Source organism: Triticum urartu, chromosome 5A (assembly GCF_056163025.1).
Source record: "Triticum urartu cultivar PI428250 chromosome 5A, HENAU_Tu73, whole genome shotgun sequence".
NCBI classification, from domain to species: domain Eukaryota; kingdom Viridiplantae; phylum Streptophyta; class Magnoliopsida; order Poales; family Poaceae; genus Triticum; species Triticum urartu.
This window is the reverse complement of record NC_141877.1, coordinates 38,691,538-38,707,154: the sequence shown is the minus strand read 5'-3', so window position 1 is coordinate 38,707,154 and position 15,617 is coordinate 38,691,538. Positions and strand designations below refer to the sequence as shown.

The window sequence follows — 15,617 nt, the reverse complement described above, 5'->3', positions numbered from 1 at the left end:
GGGAGATATAGCCGCATCGAGGGCGTGACACGCGTAGTACCGTGGTTTTTGATGACTTGTAGATTTTTGCAATAAGTATGTGAGTTCTTTATGACTAATGTTGAGTCCATGGATTATATGCACTCTCACCCTTCCATCCTTGCTAGCCTCTTCGGTACCGTGAATTGCCCTTTCTCACATTGAGAGTTGGCGCAAACTTCGCTGGTGCATCCAAACCCCGTGATATGATACACTCTTTCACACATAAACCTCCTTATATCTTCCTCAAAACAGCCACCATACCTACCTATTATGGCATTTCCATAGCCATTCCGAGATATATTGTCATGCAACTTTCCATCATTCCATTCATCATGACACATTCATCATTGTCATATTGCTTAGCATGATCATGTAGTTGACATAGTATTTGTGGCAAAGCCACCATTCATAATTCTTTCATACATGTCACTCTTGGTTCATTGCATATCCCGGTACACCACCGGAGGCATTCATATAGAGTCATCTTTGTTCTAGTATCGAGTTGTAATCATTGAGTTGTAAATAAATAGAAGTGTGATGATCAAAATTTTCTAGAGCATTGTCCCAAGTGAGGAATAAAAAAAAGGTGAAAGGCCATAAAAAAAGAGAAGGCTCAAAAAAAGAGAAAGGCCATAAAAAAGAGAAAATGCCCCAAAAAAGAAAAGAAAAAAATGAGAGAAAAAGAGAGAAGGGACAATGTTGGTATCCTTTGCCACACTTGTGCTTCAAAGTAGCACCATGATCTTCATAGTAGAGAGTCTCTCATGTTATCACTTTCATATACTAGTGGGAATTTTTCACTATAGAACTTGGCTTGTATATTCCAACAATGGGCCTCCTCAAGTGCCCTAGGTCTTCGTGAGCAAGCAAGTTGGATGCACACCCACTAGTTTCCTTTGTTGAGCTTTCATACATTTATAGCTCTAGTGCATCCGTTGCATGGCAATCCCTACTTCTTGCATTAACATCAATCGGTGGGCATCTCCATAGCCCATTGATTAGCCTTATTGATGTGAGACTTTCTCCTTTTTTGTCTTCTCCACATAACCCCCCTCATTATATTCTATTCCACCTATAGTGCTATGTCCATGGCTCACGCTCATATATTGCGTGAAAGTTTATAGGTTTGAGATTACTAAAGTATGAAACAATTGCTTGGCTTTGTCATCGGGGTTGTGCATGATGATAGCATTCTTGTGTGACGAAAATGAAACATGACTAAACCATATGATTTTGTAGGGACGAACTTTCTTTGGCCATGTTATTTTGAGAAGACATAATTGCTTAGTTAGTATGCTTGAAGTATTATCATTTTTATGTCAATATGAACTTTTGTCTTGAATCTTTTGTATCTGAATATTCATACCACAATTACAAAGAATTACATTAAAATTATGCCAAGTAGCACTCCGCATCAAAAATTCTGTTTTTATCATTTACCTACTCAAGGACGAGCAGGAATTAAGCTTGGGGATGCTTGATACGTCTCCAACGTATCTATAATCTTTGATTGCTCCATGATATATTATCTACTGTTTTGGACATTATTGGGCTTTATTATCCACTTTTATATTATTTTTGGGACTAACCTATTAACCGGAGGCCCAGCCCAGAATTGTTGTTTTTTGCCTGTTTTAGGGTTTCATAGAAAAGGAATATCAAACGGAGTCCAAACGGAATGAAACCTTCGGGGACGTGATTTTCTCACCAAATACAACTCAGGAGACTTGGACCCTATGTCAAGCCAACTAACAGGAGGCCACGAGGTAGGGGGCGCGCCTGCCCCCCCCCCCAAGCGCGCCCTCCGCCCTCATGGACCCCCTGTTGCTCCACCAACGTACTCCTTCCTCCTATATATATCCACGTACCCCCAAACGATCAGAACAGGAGCCAAAACCCTAATTCCACCGCCGTAACTTTCTGTATCCACGAGATCCCATCTTGGGGCCTGTTCCGAAGCTCCACCGAAGGGGGCATCGATCACGGAGGGCTTCTACATCAACACCATAGCCTCTCCGATGAAGTGTGAGTAGTTTACTTCAGACCTATGGGTCCATAGTTAGTAGCTAGATGGCTTCTTCTCTCTTTTTGGATCTCAATACAATGTTCTCCCCCTCTCTTGTGGAGATCTATTCGATGTAATCTTCTTTTTGCGGTGTGTTTGTTGAGACCGATGAATTGTGGGTTTATGATCAAGTCTATCTATGAATAATATTTGAATCTTCTCTGAATTCTTTTATGTATGATTGGTTATCTTTCAAGTCTCTTCGAATTATCAGTTTGGTTTGGCCTACTAGATTGATCTTTCTTGCAATGGGAGAAGTGCTTAGCTTTGGGTTCAATCTTGCGGTGTCCTTTCCCGGTGACAGTAAGGGCAGCAAGGCACGTATTGTATTGTTGCCATCGAGGATAACAAGATGGGGTTTTCTTCATATTGCATGAGTCTATCCCTCTACATCATGTCATCTTGCTTAAGGCGTTACTCTGTTTTTAACTTAATACTCTAGATGCATGCTGGATAGCGGTCGATGAGTGGAGTAATAGTAGTAGATGCAGGCAGGAGTCGGTCTACTTGTCTCGGACGTGATGCCTATATACATGATCATACCTAGATATTCTCATAACTATGCTCAATTCTGTCAATTGCTCAACAGTAATTTGTTCACCCACCGTAGAATACTTATGCTCTCGAGAGAAGCCACTAGTGAAACCTATGGCCCCCGGGTCTATCTTTATCATATTAATCTCCTACTACTTAGTTATTTACTTTGCTATTTACTTTGCCTTTATTTTACTTTGCATCTTTATCATAAAAATGCCAAAAATATTATCCTATCATATCTATCAGATCTCACTCTCGTAAGTGGCCCTATAGGGATTGACAACCCCTATTTGCGTTGGTTGCGAGGATTTATTTTTTTGTGCAGGTACGAGGGACTCACGCGTAGCCTCCTACTGGATTGATACCTTGGTTCTCAAAAACTGAGGGAAATACTTACGCTACTTTGCTGCATCGTCACTTCCTCTTTGGGGAAAACCAACGCTGTGCTAAAAGAGGTAGCATTATTTTGTGCAATATGTTTTGAGGGTTAGTCGTTCAACATCTAATTTTACTTAGAATGGAGATGTTTCTAGAAAATGGGGACTCTTCTGTTTATCCTCACACACTTGATGTTTCAAAATTCTTCTTTTTAAAATTGAAGCTCAGCCTCTCACAAATCCATAGCCCACTGAATCTTAGTAGTGACCCTTCCTCTTGTGTGATGTTTTTTGATGGGCTGGTCAGATGATGCTAAAACAAGATATTCCTGAGATTTTCTTTGAGGATTACAAAATCGAGCTTTTTAAAACTAATGGTTGGCCTGTGAGCCTGTCTAATGTTTTCTTTCTTCTAGTAGCCAATGCAAGAGACGTATTCTAAGTTTTAGTCCTCGTGGTTATTCTGATTCATATGACGTTTTGAATTCAAGCTTTTTTTATAATAGATGAACCGACTAGTATCAAACTTTATTTAACTTGCAATATTGGCTGCTAATATTTGTTGATACGTGCTCAGCTGCAGATCTTCCTACCCAAGCTGACACTGCTGCCTCGTCTTCCCCTAGCACTGAGAGAGGTTTAGTTGAAGCTTGTTGCCTTTTGTTAGCTATTGCAGCAGATTTGTGAGTTGTAGAGGAATTGATGCACTATCATTTACCATAGGTTTTGAACTTGTAAATTCATATCCCCCCTGCAGAGTGTTAAAAAACATGTAAATTTAAATACTAGTTTGAATTCAGTTTGTTCAGTGAAATATCAATGTATTTCGTGTGCATTGGCCATCTTGCAATGCTGGCATTTTGCTGTGGGACCTTTGAAGGAAATATTCCCTAGAGGCAATAATAAAGTTATTATTTATTTCCTTATTTCATGATAAATGTTTATTATTCATGCTAGAATTGTATTAACTGGAAACATAATACATGTGTGAATACATAGACAAACAGAGTGTCACTAGTATGCCTCTACTTGACTAGCTCGTTGATCAAAGATGGTTAAGTTTCCTAACCATAGACATGAGTTGTCATTTGATTAACGGGATCACATCATTAGGAGAATGATGTGACTGACTTGACCCATTCCGTTAGCTTAGCACTTGATCGTTTAGTTTGTTGCTATTGCTTTCTTGATGACTTATACATGTTCCTATGACTATGAGATTATGCAACTCCCGTTTACCGGAGGAACACTTTGTGTTCCACCAAACGTCACAACGTAACTGGGTGATTATAAAGGTGCTCTACAGGTGTGTCCAAAGGTACTTGTTGGGTTGGCGTATTTCGAGATTAGGATTTGTCACTCCGATTGTCGGAGAGGTATCTCTGGGCCCACTCGGTAATGCACATCACTATAAGCCTTGCAAGCATTGCAACTAATGAGTTAGTTGCGGGATGATGTATTACGGAACGAGTAAAGAGACTTGCCGGTAACGAGATTGAACTAGGTATTGAGATACCGACGATCGAATCTCGGGCAAGTAACATACCGATGACAAATGGAACAACGTATGTTGTTATGCGGTCTGACCGATAAAGATCTTCGTAGAATATGTAGGAGCCAATATGGGCATCCAGGTCCCGCTATTGGTTATTGACCAGAGAGGTGTCTCGGTCATGTCTACATAGTTCTCGAACCTGTAGGGTCCGCACGCTTAACGTTCGTTAACGATGTAGTACTATATGAGTTATGTATGTTGGTGACTGAATGTTGTCCGGGGTCCGGGATGAGATCACAGATGTGACGAGGAACTCCGGAATGGTCCGGAGATAAAGTTTGATATATGGGATAATAGAGTTTGGTCACCGGAAGGGTTCCGGAATTTACCAGAAGGGGTTTCGGATGTTTCCCGAAATGTTTGGATATGAGAACACTTTATTTGGGCCAAAGGGGAAAGCCCACAAGGTTTTTGGAAAGCGCAAAAGGAAGTTTTGCGGAGTCCAGGGGCCAGACGCCAGGGTCCCTGGCATCTGGGTCCAGACGCCGGGAACCCTGGCGTCTGGCCCTGGAGTCCGAGAAGGACTCTTTCCTTCCGGGTGAAACCGACTTTGTGGAGGCTTTTACTCCAAGTTTCGACCCCAAGGCACAACATATAAATAGAGGGGTAGGGCTAGCACCCAAGAGACATAAAGAAACACCAAGCCGTGTGCCGGCAACCCCGTCCCCTCTAGTTTATCCTCCGTCCTAGTTTTCGTAGTGCTTAGGCGAAGCCCTGCGGAGATTGTTCTTCACCAACACCGTCACCACACCGTCGTGCTGCCGGAACTCATCTACTACTTCGCCCCTCTTGCTGGATCGAGAAGGCGAGGACGTCACCGAGCCGAACGTGTGCAAAACTCGGAGATGCCGTGCTTTCGGTACTTGGATCGGTCGGATCGTGAAGACGTACGACTACATCAACCGCATTGATATAACGCTTCCGTGAACGGTCTACGGGGGTACGTAGACAACACTCTCCCCTCTCGTTGCTATGCATCACCATGATCTTGCGTGTGCGTAGGAAAATTTTGAAATTACTACGTTCCCCAACAGTGGCATCCGAGCAAGGTTTTATGCGTAGATGTCATATGCACGAGTAGACCACAAGTGAGTTGTGGGTGATATAAGTCATACTGCTTACCAGCATGTCATACTTTGGTTCGGCGGTATTGTTGGATGAAGCGGCCCGGACCGACATTACGCGTACACTTACGCGAGACTGGTTCTACCGACGTGCTTTGCACATAGGTGGCTGGCAGGTGTCAGTTTCTCCAACTTTAGTTGAACCGAGTGTGGCTACGCCCGGTCCTTGCGAAGGTTAAAACAGCACCAACTTGACAAACTATCATTGTGGTTTTGATGCGCAGGTAAGAACGGTTCTTGCTAAGCCCGTAGCAGCCACGTAAAATTTGCAACAACAAAGTACAGGACGTCTAACTTGTTTTTTGCAGGGCATGTTGTGATGTGATATGGTCAAGACATGATGCTAAATTTTATTGTATGAGATGATCATGTTTTGTAACCGAGTTATCGGCAACTGGCAGGAGCCATATGGTTGTCGCTTTATTGTATGCAATACAATCGCCCTGTAATGCTTTACTTTATCACTAAGCGGTAGCGATAGTCGTGGAATCATAAGATTGGCGAGACGACAACGATGCTACGATGGAGATCAAGGTGTCGCGCCGGTGACGATGGTGATCATGAAGGTGCTTCGGAGATGGAGATCACAAGCACAAGATGATGATGGCCATATCATATCACTTATATTGATTGCAAGTGATGTTTATCTTTTATGCATCTTATCTTGCTTTGATTGACGGTAGCATTATAAGATGACCCCTCACTAAATTATCAAAGTATAAGTGTTCTCCCTAAGTATGCACCGTTGCGAAAGTTCTTCGTGCTGAGACACCACGTGATGATCGGGTGTTATATGCTCTATGTTCAAATACAACGGGTGCAAAATAGTTGCACATGTGGAATACTCAGGTTAAACTTGACGAGCCTAGCATATAACAGATATGGCCTCGGAACACGGAGACTGAAAGGTCGAGCGTGAATCATATAGTAGATATGATCAACATAGTGATGTTCACCGTTGATACTACTCCATCTCATGTGATGATCGGACATGGTTGAGTTGATATGGATCACGTGATCACTTAGAGGATTAGAGGGATGTCTATCTAAGTGGGAGTTCTTGAATAATATGATTAATTGAACTTAAATTTATCATGAACTTAGTACCTGATAGTATCTTGCTTGTATATGTTGATTGTAGATAGATGGCCTGTGTTGTCGTTCCGTTGAATTTTAATGCGTTCCTTGAGAAAGCAAAGTTGAAAGATGATGGTAGCAATTACACGGACTGGGTCCGTAACTTGAGGATTATCCTCATTGCTACACAGAATAATTACGTCCTGGAAGCACCGCTAAGTGCCAAGCCTGCTGCAGGAGCAACACCAGATGTTATGAACGTCTGGCAGAGCAAAGGTGATGACTACTCGATAGTTCAGTGTGCCATGCTTTACGGCTTAGAACCGGGTCTTCAACGACGTTTTGAACGTCATGGAGCATATGAGATGTTCCAGGAGTTGAAATTAATATTTCAAGCAAACACCCGGATTGAGAGATATGAAGTCTCCAATAAGTTCTATAGCTGCAAGATGGAGGACAGTAGTTCTGTCAGTGAACATATACTCAAAATGTCTGGGTATCATAATCACTTGACTCAATTGGGAGTTAATCTTCCTGTTGATAGTGTCATTGACAGAGTTCTTCAATCACTGCCACCAAGCTACAAAAGCTTCATGATGAACTATAATTTGCAAGGGATGAATAATACTATTCCCGAGCTCTTCGTGATGCTAAAAGCCGCGGAGGTAGAAATCAAGAAGGGGCATCAAGTGTTGATGGTCAATAAGACGACCAGTTTCAAGAAAAAGGGCAAAGGGAAGAAGAAGGGGAACTTCAAGAAGAACAGCAAACAAGTTGCTGCTCAGGAGAAGAAACCCAAGTCTGGACCTAAGCCTGAGACTGAGTGCTTCTACTGCAAGCAGACTGGTCACTGGAAGCGGAACTGTCCCAAGTATTTGGCGGATAAGAAGGATGGCAAAGTGAACAAAGGTATATGTGATATACATGTTATTGATGTGTACCTTACTAATGCTCGCAGTAGCACCTGGGTATTTGATACTGGTTCTGTTGCTAACATTTGCAACTCGAAACAGGGGCTACGGATTAAGCGAAGATTGGCTAAGGACGAGGTGACGATGCACATGGGAAATGGTTCCAAAGTCGATATGATCACGGTCGGCACGCTACCTCTACATCTACCTTCGGGATTTGTATTAGACCTAAATAATTGTTATTTGGTGCCAGCGTTGAGCATGAACATTATATCTGGATCTTGTTTGATGCGAGACGGTTATTCATTTAAATCAGAGAATAATGGTTGTTCTATTTATATGAGTAATATCTTTTATGGTCATGCACCCTTGAAGAGTGGTCTATTTTTGCTAAATCTCGATAGTGGTGATACACATATTCATAATATGGAAGCCAAAAGATGCACAGTTGATAATGATAGTGCAACTTATTTGTTGCACTGGCGTTTAGGTCATATCAGAGTAAAGCGCATGAAGAAACTCCATACTGATGGACTTTTGGAACCACTTGATTATGAATCACTTGGTACTTGCGAACCATACCTCATGGCAACAGATTTGTTGGAGATCATACATACAGATGTATGTGGTCCAATGAATGTTGATGCTCGTGGCGGATATCGTTATTTTCTCACCTTCACAGATGATTTAAGCAGATATGGGTATATGTACTTAATGAAACATAAGTATGAAACATTTGAAAAGTTCAAAGAATTTCAGAGTGAAGTTGAAAATCATCATAACAAGAAAATAAAGTATCTACGATCTGATCATAGAGGAGAATATTTGAGTTATGAGTTTGGTCTTCATTTGAAACAATGCGGAATAGTTTCACAACTCACGCCACCCGGAACACCACAGAGTAATGGTGTGTCCGAACGTCGTAATCGTACTTTACTAGATATGGTGCGATCTATGATGTCTCTTACTAATTTACCGCTATCATTTTGGGGATATGCTTTAGAGACGACCGCATTCACCTTAAATAGGGCACCATCAAAATCCATTGAGACGACGCCTCATGAACTATGGTTTGGTAAGAAACCAAAGTTGTCATTTCTGAAAGTTTGGGGCTGCGATGCTTATGTGAAAAAGCTTCAACCTGATAAGCTCGAACCCAAATCGAAGAAATGTGTCTTCATAGGATACCCAAAGGAGACTGTTGGGTGCACCTTCTATCACAGATTCGAAGGCAAGACTTTTGTTGCTAAATTTGGAGTTTTTCTAGAGAAGGAGTTTCTCTCGAAAGAAGTGAGTGGGAGGAAAGTAGAACTTGATGAGATAACTGTACCTTCTCCCTTATTGGAAAGTGGTTCATCACAGAAAATGGGTTCTGCGACACCTACACCAATTAGTGAGGAAGTTAATGATGATGATCATGAAACTTTAGATCAAGTTGTTACTGAACCTCGTAGGTCAACCAGAGTAAGATCCGCACCAGAGTGGTACGGTAATCCTGTTCTGGAAGTTATGTTACTAGACCATGACGAACCTACGAACTATGAAGAAGCGATGGTGAGCCCAGATTCCGCAAAATGGCTTGAGGCCATGAAATCTGAGATGGGATCCATGTATGAGTACGAAGTGTGGACTTTGGTTGACTTGCCCGTTGATCAGCAAGCAATTGAGAATAAATGGATCTTCAAGAAGAAGACTGACGCTGACGGTAATGTTACTGTCTATAAAGCTCGACTTGTTGCAAAAGGTTTTCGACAAGTTCAAGGGATTGACTACGATGAGACCTTCTCACCCGTAGCGATGCTTAAGTCTGTCCGAATCATGTTAGCAATTGCCACATTTTATGATTATGAAATTTGGCAAATGGATGTCAAAACTGCATTCCTGAATGGATTTCTGGAAGAAGAGTTGTATATGATGCAACCGGAAGGTTTTGTCGATCCAAAGGGAGCTAACAAAGTGTGCAAGCTCCAGCGATCCATTTATGGACTGGTGCAAGCCTCTCGGAGTTGGAATAAACGCTTTGATAGTGTGATCAAAGCATTTGGTTTTATACAGACTTTTGGAGAAGCCTGTATTTACAAGAAAGTGAGTGGGAGCTCTGTAGCATTTCTGATATTATATGTGGATGACATATTGCTAATTGGAAATGATATAGAATTTCTGGATAGCATAAAGGGATACTTGAATAAAAGTTTTTCTATGAAAGACCTCGGTGAAGCTTCTTACATATTGGGCACCAAGATCTATAGAAATAGATCAAGACACTTAATTGGACTTTCACAAAGCACATACCTTGACAAAGTTTTGAAAAAGTTCAAAATGGATCAAGCAAAGAAAGGGTTCTTGCCTGTGTTACAAGGTGTGAAGTTGAGTAAGACTCAATGCCCGACCACTGCAAAAGATAGAGAGAATATGAAAGATGTTCCCTATGCTTCAGCCATAGGCTCTATCATGTATGCAATGCTGTGTACCAGACCTGATGTGTGCGTTGCTATAAGTCTAGCAGGGAGGTACCAAAGTAATCCAGGAGTGGATCACTGGACAGCGGTCAAGAACATCATGTAATACCTGAAAAGGACTAATGATATGTTTCTCGTTTATGGAGGTGACAAATAGCTCATCGTAAATGGTTGCCTTGACGCAAGCTTTGACACTGACCCAGACGATTTTAAATCGCAAACCGGATACATGTTTATATTAAACGGTGGAGCTGTCAGTTGGTGCAGTTCTAAACAAAGCGCCGTGGCGGTATCTACGTGTGAAGCGGAGTACATAGCTGCTTCGGAAGCAACAAATGAAGGAGTCTGGATGAAGGAGTTCATATCCAATCTAGGTGCCATACCTAGTGCATCGGGTCCAATGAAAATCTTTTGTGACAATACTGGTGCAATTGCCTTGGCGAAGGAATCCAGATTTCACAAGAGAACCAAGCACATCAAGAGACGCTTCAATTCCATCCGGGATTTAGTCCAGGTGGGAGACATAGAAATTTGCAAGATACATACAGATCTGAATGTTGCAGACCCATTGACTAAGCCTCTTCCACAAGCAAAACATGATCAACACCAAGGCTCCATGGGTGTTAGAATCATTACTGTGTAATCTAGATTATTGACTCTAGTGCAAGTGGGATCTGAAGGAAATATGCCCTAGAGGCAATAATAAAGTTATTATTTATTTCCTTATTTCATGATAAATGTTTATTATTCATGCTAGAATTGTATGAACCGGAAACATAATACATGTGTGAATACATAGACAAACAGAGTGTCACTAGTATGCCTCTACTTGACTAGCTCGTTGATCAAAGATGGTTAAGTTTCCTAACCATAGACATGAGTTGTCATTTGATTAACGGGATCACATCATTAGGAGAATGATGTGATTGACTTGACCCATTCTGTTAGCTTAGCACTTGATCGTTTAGTTTGTTGCTATTGCTTTCTTCATGACTTATACATGTTCCAATGACTATGAGATTATGCAACTCCCGTTTACCGGAGGAACACTTTGTGTTCCACCAAACGTCACAACGTAACTGGGTGATTATAAAGGTGCTCTACAGGTGTGTCCAAAGGTACTTGTTGGGTTGGCGTATTTCGAGATTAGGATTTGTCCAAAGGTGCTCTACAGGTGTGTCCAACGTAACTGGGTGATTATAAAAGTGATCATGTTTTGCTTGTGCGAGAAGTTTAGTCAACGGGTCTGCCACATTCAGATCCGCATGTATTTTGCAAATTTCTATGTCAACAATGCTCTGCATGGAGCTACTCTAGCTAATTGCTCCCACTTTCAATATTTATCCAGATTGAGACTTAGAGTCATCTGGATCAGTGTCAAAACTTGCATCGACGTAACCCTTTACGACGAACCTTTTGTCACCTCCGTAATCGAGAAACATATCCTTATTCCAGTAAGGATAATTTTGACCACTGTCCATTGATCTATTCCTAGATCACTATTGTACTCCCTCTCTTAACACAGTGTATGGTATACAATAGATCTGGTACACAGCATGGCATACTTTATAGAACCTATGACTGAGGCATAGGGAATGACTTTCATTCTCTTTCTATCTTCTGCTGTGGTCGGGCTTTGAGTCTTACTCAACTTCACACCTTGTAACACAGGCAAGAACTCTTTCTTTGACTGCTCCATTTTGAACTACTTCAAAATCTTGTCAAGGTTTGTACTTATTGAAAAAACTTATCAAGCGTCTTGATCTATCTCTATAGATCTTGATGCTCAATATGTAAGCAGCTTCACCGAAGTCTTTCTTTGAAAAACTCCTTTCAAACACTCCTTTATGCTTTACAGAATAATTCTACATTATTTCTGATCAACAACATGTCATTCACATATACTTATCAGAAATGTTGTAGTGCTCCCACTCACTTTCTTGTGAATACAGGCTTCACCGCAAGTCTGTATAAAACTATATGCTTTGATCAACTCATCAAAGCGTATATTCCAACTCCGAGATGCTTGCACCAATCCACAGATGGATCGCTGGAGCTTGCACATTTTGTTAGCACCTTTCGAATTGACAAAACCTTCTAGTTGCATCATATACAACTCTTCTTTAATAAATCCATTAAGGAATGCAGTTTTGTTTATCCATTTGCCAGATTTCATAAAATGCGGCAATTACTAACATGATTCGGACAGACTCAAGCATAGATACGAGTGAGAAGCTCTCATCGTAGTCAACACCTTGAACTTGTCGAAAACCTTTTGCGACAATTCTAGCTTTGTAGATAGTAACACTACTATCAGTGTCCGTCTTCCTCTTGAAGATCCATTTATTCTCAATTGCTTGCCGATCATCGGGCAAGTCAACCAAAGTCCAAACTTTGTTCTCATACATGGATCATATCTCAGATTTCATGGCCTCAAACCATTTCGCGGAATCTGGGCTCATCATCTCTTCCTCATAGTTCGTAGGTTCGTCATGGTCAAGTAACATGACCTCCAGAACAGGATTACCGTACCACTCTAGTGCGGATCTCACTCTGGTTTACCTACGAGATTCGGTAGTAACTTGATCTGAAGTTACATGATCATCATCATTAGCTTCCTCACTAATTGGTGTAGTAGTCACAAGAACAGATTTTTGTGATGAACTACTTTCCAATAAGGGAGAAGGTACAATTACCTTATCAAGTTTTCTACTTTCCTCCCACTCACTTCTTTCGAGAGAAACTCCTTCTATGGAAAGGATCCATTCTTAGCAACGAATGTCTTGCTTCGGATCTGTGATAGAAGGTGTACCCAACAGTTTCCTTTGGGTATCCTATGAAGACATATTTCTCCGATTTGGTTTTGAGCTTATCAGGATGAAACCTTTTCATATAAGCATCACAATCCCAAACTTTAAGAAACGACAACTTCGGTTTCTTGCCAAACCACAGTTCAGATTGTGTCCTCTCAACGGACTTAGATGGTGCCCTTTTAAACGTGAATGCAGCTGTCTTTAATGCATAACCCCAAAACGATAGTGGTAAATCGGTAAGAAACATCATAGGTCGCACCATATCTAATAAAGTACGGTTATGACGTTCGGACACACCATTACATTGTGGTGTTCCAGGTGGCGTGAGTAGTGAAACTATTTCACATTGTTTTTAACTGAAGGCCAAACTCGTAACTCAAATACTCTTCTCTACGATCAGATCGTAGAAACTTTATTTTCTTGTTACGATGATTTTTCACTTCACTCTGAAATTCTTTGAACTTTTCAAATGTTTCAGACTTATGTTTCATCAAGTAGATATACTCATATCTGCTCAAATCATATGTGAAGATCAGAAAATAATGATACCTGTCACGAGCCTCGATATCCATCGGACCACATACATCAGCATGTATGATTTCCAACAAATCTGTTGCTCGCTCCATTGTTCCGAAGAACAGAGTCTTAGTCATCTTACCCATGAGGCATGGTTCGCAAGCATCAACTGATTCATAATCAAGTGATTCCAAAAGCCCATCAGCATGGAGTTTCTTCATGCGCTTTACACCAATATGACCTAAACGGCAGTGCCACAAATAAGTTTGCACTATCATTATTAACTTTGCATCTTTTGGTTTCAATATTATGTTTATGTGTATCACTACGATCGAGATCCAACGAACTATTTTCATTGGGTGTGTAACCATATAAGGTTTTATTCATGTAAACAGAACAACAATTTATTCTCTTACTTAAATGAATAACCGTATTACAATAAACATGATCAAATCATATTCATGCTCAACACAAACACCAAATAACACTTATTTAGGTTCAACACTAATCCCGAAAGTATAGGGAGTGTGCGATGATGATCATATCAATTTTGGAACCACTTCCAACACACATCGTTACTTCACCCTTAACTAGTCTCTGTTTATTCTGCAACTCCCGTTTCGAGTTACTAATCTTAGCAACTGAACTAGTATCAAATACTAAGGGGTTGCTATAAACACTAGTAAAGTACACATCAATAACATGTATATCAAATATACTTATGTTCACTTTGCCATCCTTTTTATCCTCCAATCACTTGGGGTAGTTCTGCTTCTAGTGACCAGTCCCTTTGCAGTAGAAGCACTTAGTCTCAGGCTTAGGATTAGAATTGGGCTTCTTCACTTGAGCAGCAACTTGTTTGCCATTCTTCTTGAAGTTCCCCTTCTTCCCTTTGCCCTTTTCTTGAAACTAGTGGTCTTGTCAACCATCAACACTTGATGTTTTTCTTGATTTCTACCTTCGTTGATTTCAGCATCACGAAGAGCTTGGGAGTTGTTTTCGTTATCCCTTGCATATTATAGTTCATCACGAAGTTCTACTAACTTGGTGATGGTGACTAGAGAATTCTTTCAATCACTATCTTATCTGGAAGATTAACTCCCACTTGATTCAAGCGATTGTAGTACCCAGACAATCTGAGCACATGCTCACTAGTTGAGCGATTCTCCTCCATCTTTTATCTACAGAACTTGTTGGAGACTTCATATCTCTCAACTCGGGTATTTGCTTGAAATATTAACTTCAACTCCTGGAACATCTCATATGGTCCATGACGTTCAAAACGTCTTTGAAGTCCCGATTCTAAGCCATTAAGCATGGTGCACTAAACTATCAAGTAGTCATCATATTGAGCTAGCCAAACGTTCATAACGTCTGCATCTGCTCCTGCAATAGGTCTGTCACCTAGCGGTGCATCAAGGACATAATTCTTCTGTGCAGCAATGAGGATAAACCTCAGATCACGGATCCAATCCGCATCATTGCTACTAACATCTTTCAACACAATTTTCTCTAGGAACATATCAAAATAAACATAGGGAAGCAACAACGCGAGCTATTGATCTACAACATAATTTGCAAAATACTACCAGGACTAAGTTCATGATAAATTTAAGTTCAATTTAATCATATTACTTAAGAACTCCCACTTAGATAGACATCCCTCTAATCCTCTAAGTGATCACGTGATCCAAATCAACTAAACCATGTCCGATCATCACGTGAGATGGAGTAGTTTCATTGGTGAACATCACTATGTTGATCATATCTACTATATGATTCACGCTCGACCTTTCGGTCTCCGTGTTCCGAGGCCATATCTGTATATGCTTGGCTCGTCAAGTATAACCTGAGTATTCCGCGTGTGCAACTGTTTTGCACCCGTTGTATTTGAACGTAGAGCCTATCACACCCGATCATCACGTGGTGTCTCAGCACGAAGAACTTTCGCAACGGTGCATACTTAGGGAGAACACTTCTTCATAATTTTAGTGAGAGATCATCTTATAATGCTACCGTCAATCAAAGCAAGATAAGATGCATAAAAGATAAACATCACATGCAATCAATATAAGTGATATGATATGGCCATCATCATCTTGTGCCTGTGATCTCCATCTCCGAAGCACCGTCGTGATCACCATCGTCACCGGCGCGACACC

At 41.0% G+C, this 15,617-nt stretch overlaps 1 non-coding gene across 1 annotated transcript; it reads left to right on the top strand.

The window, feature by feature from the left end:
- The first annotated feature begins 3,302 nt into the window (after nt 1–3,302).
- Nucleotides 3,303–3,380, top strand: LOC147967813 (small nucleolar RNA SNORD36). The gene has a single exon (XR_015606059.1). It is a non-coding gene; the product is annotated as a small nucleolar RNA SNORD36 (small nucleolar RNA).
- Nucleotides 3,381–15,617: the final 12,237 nt, after the last annotated feature.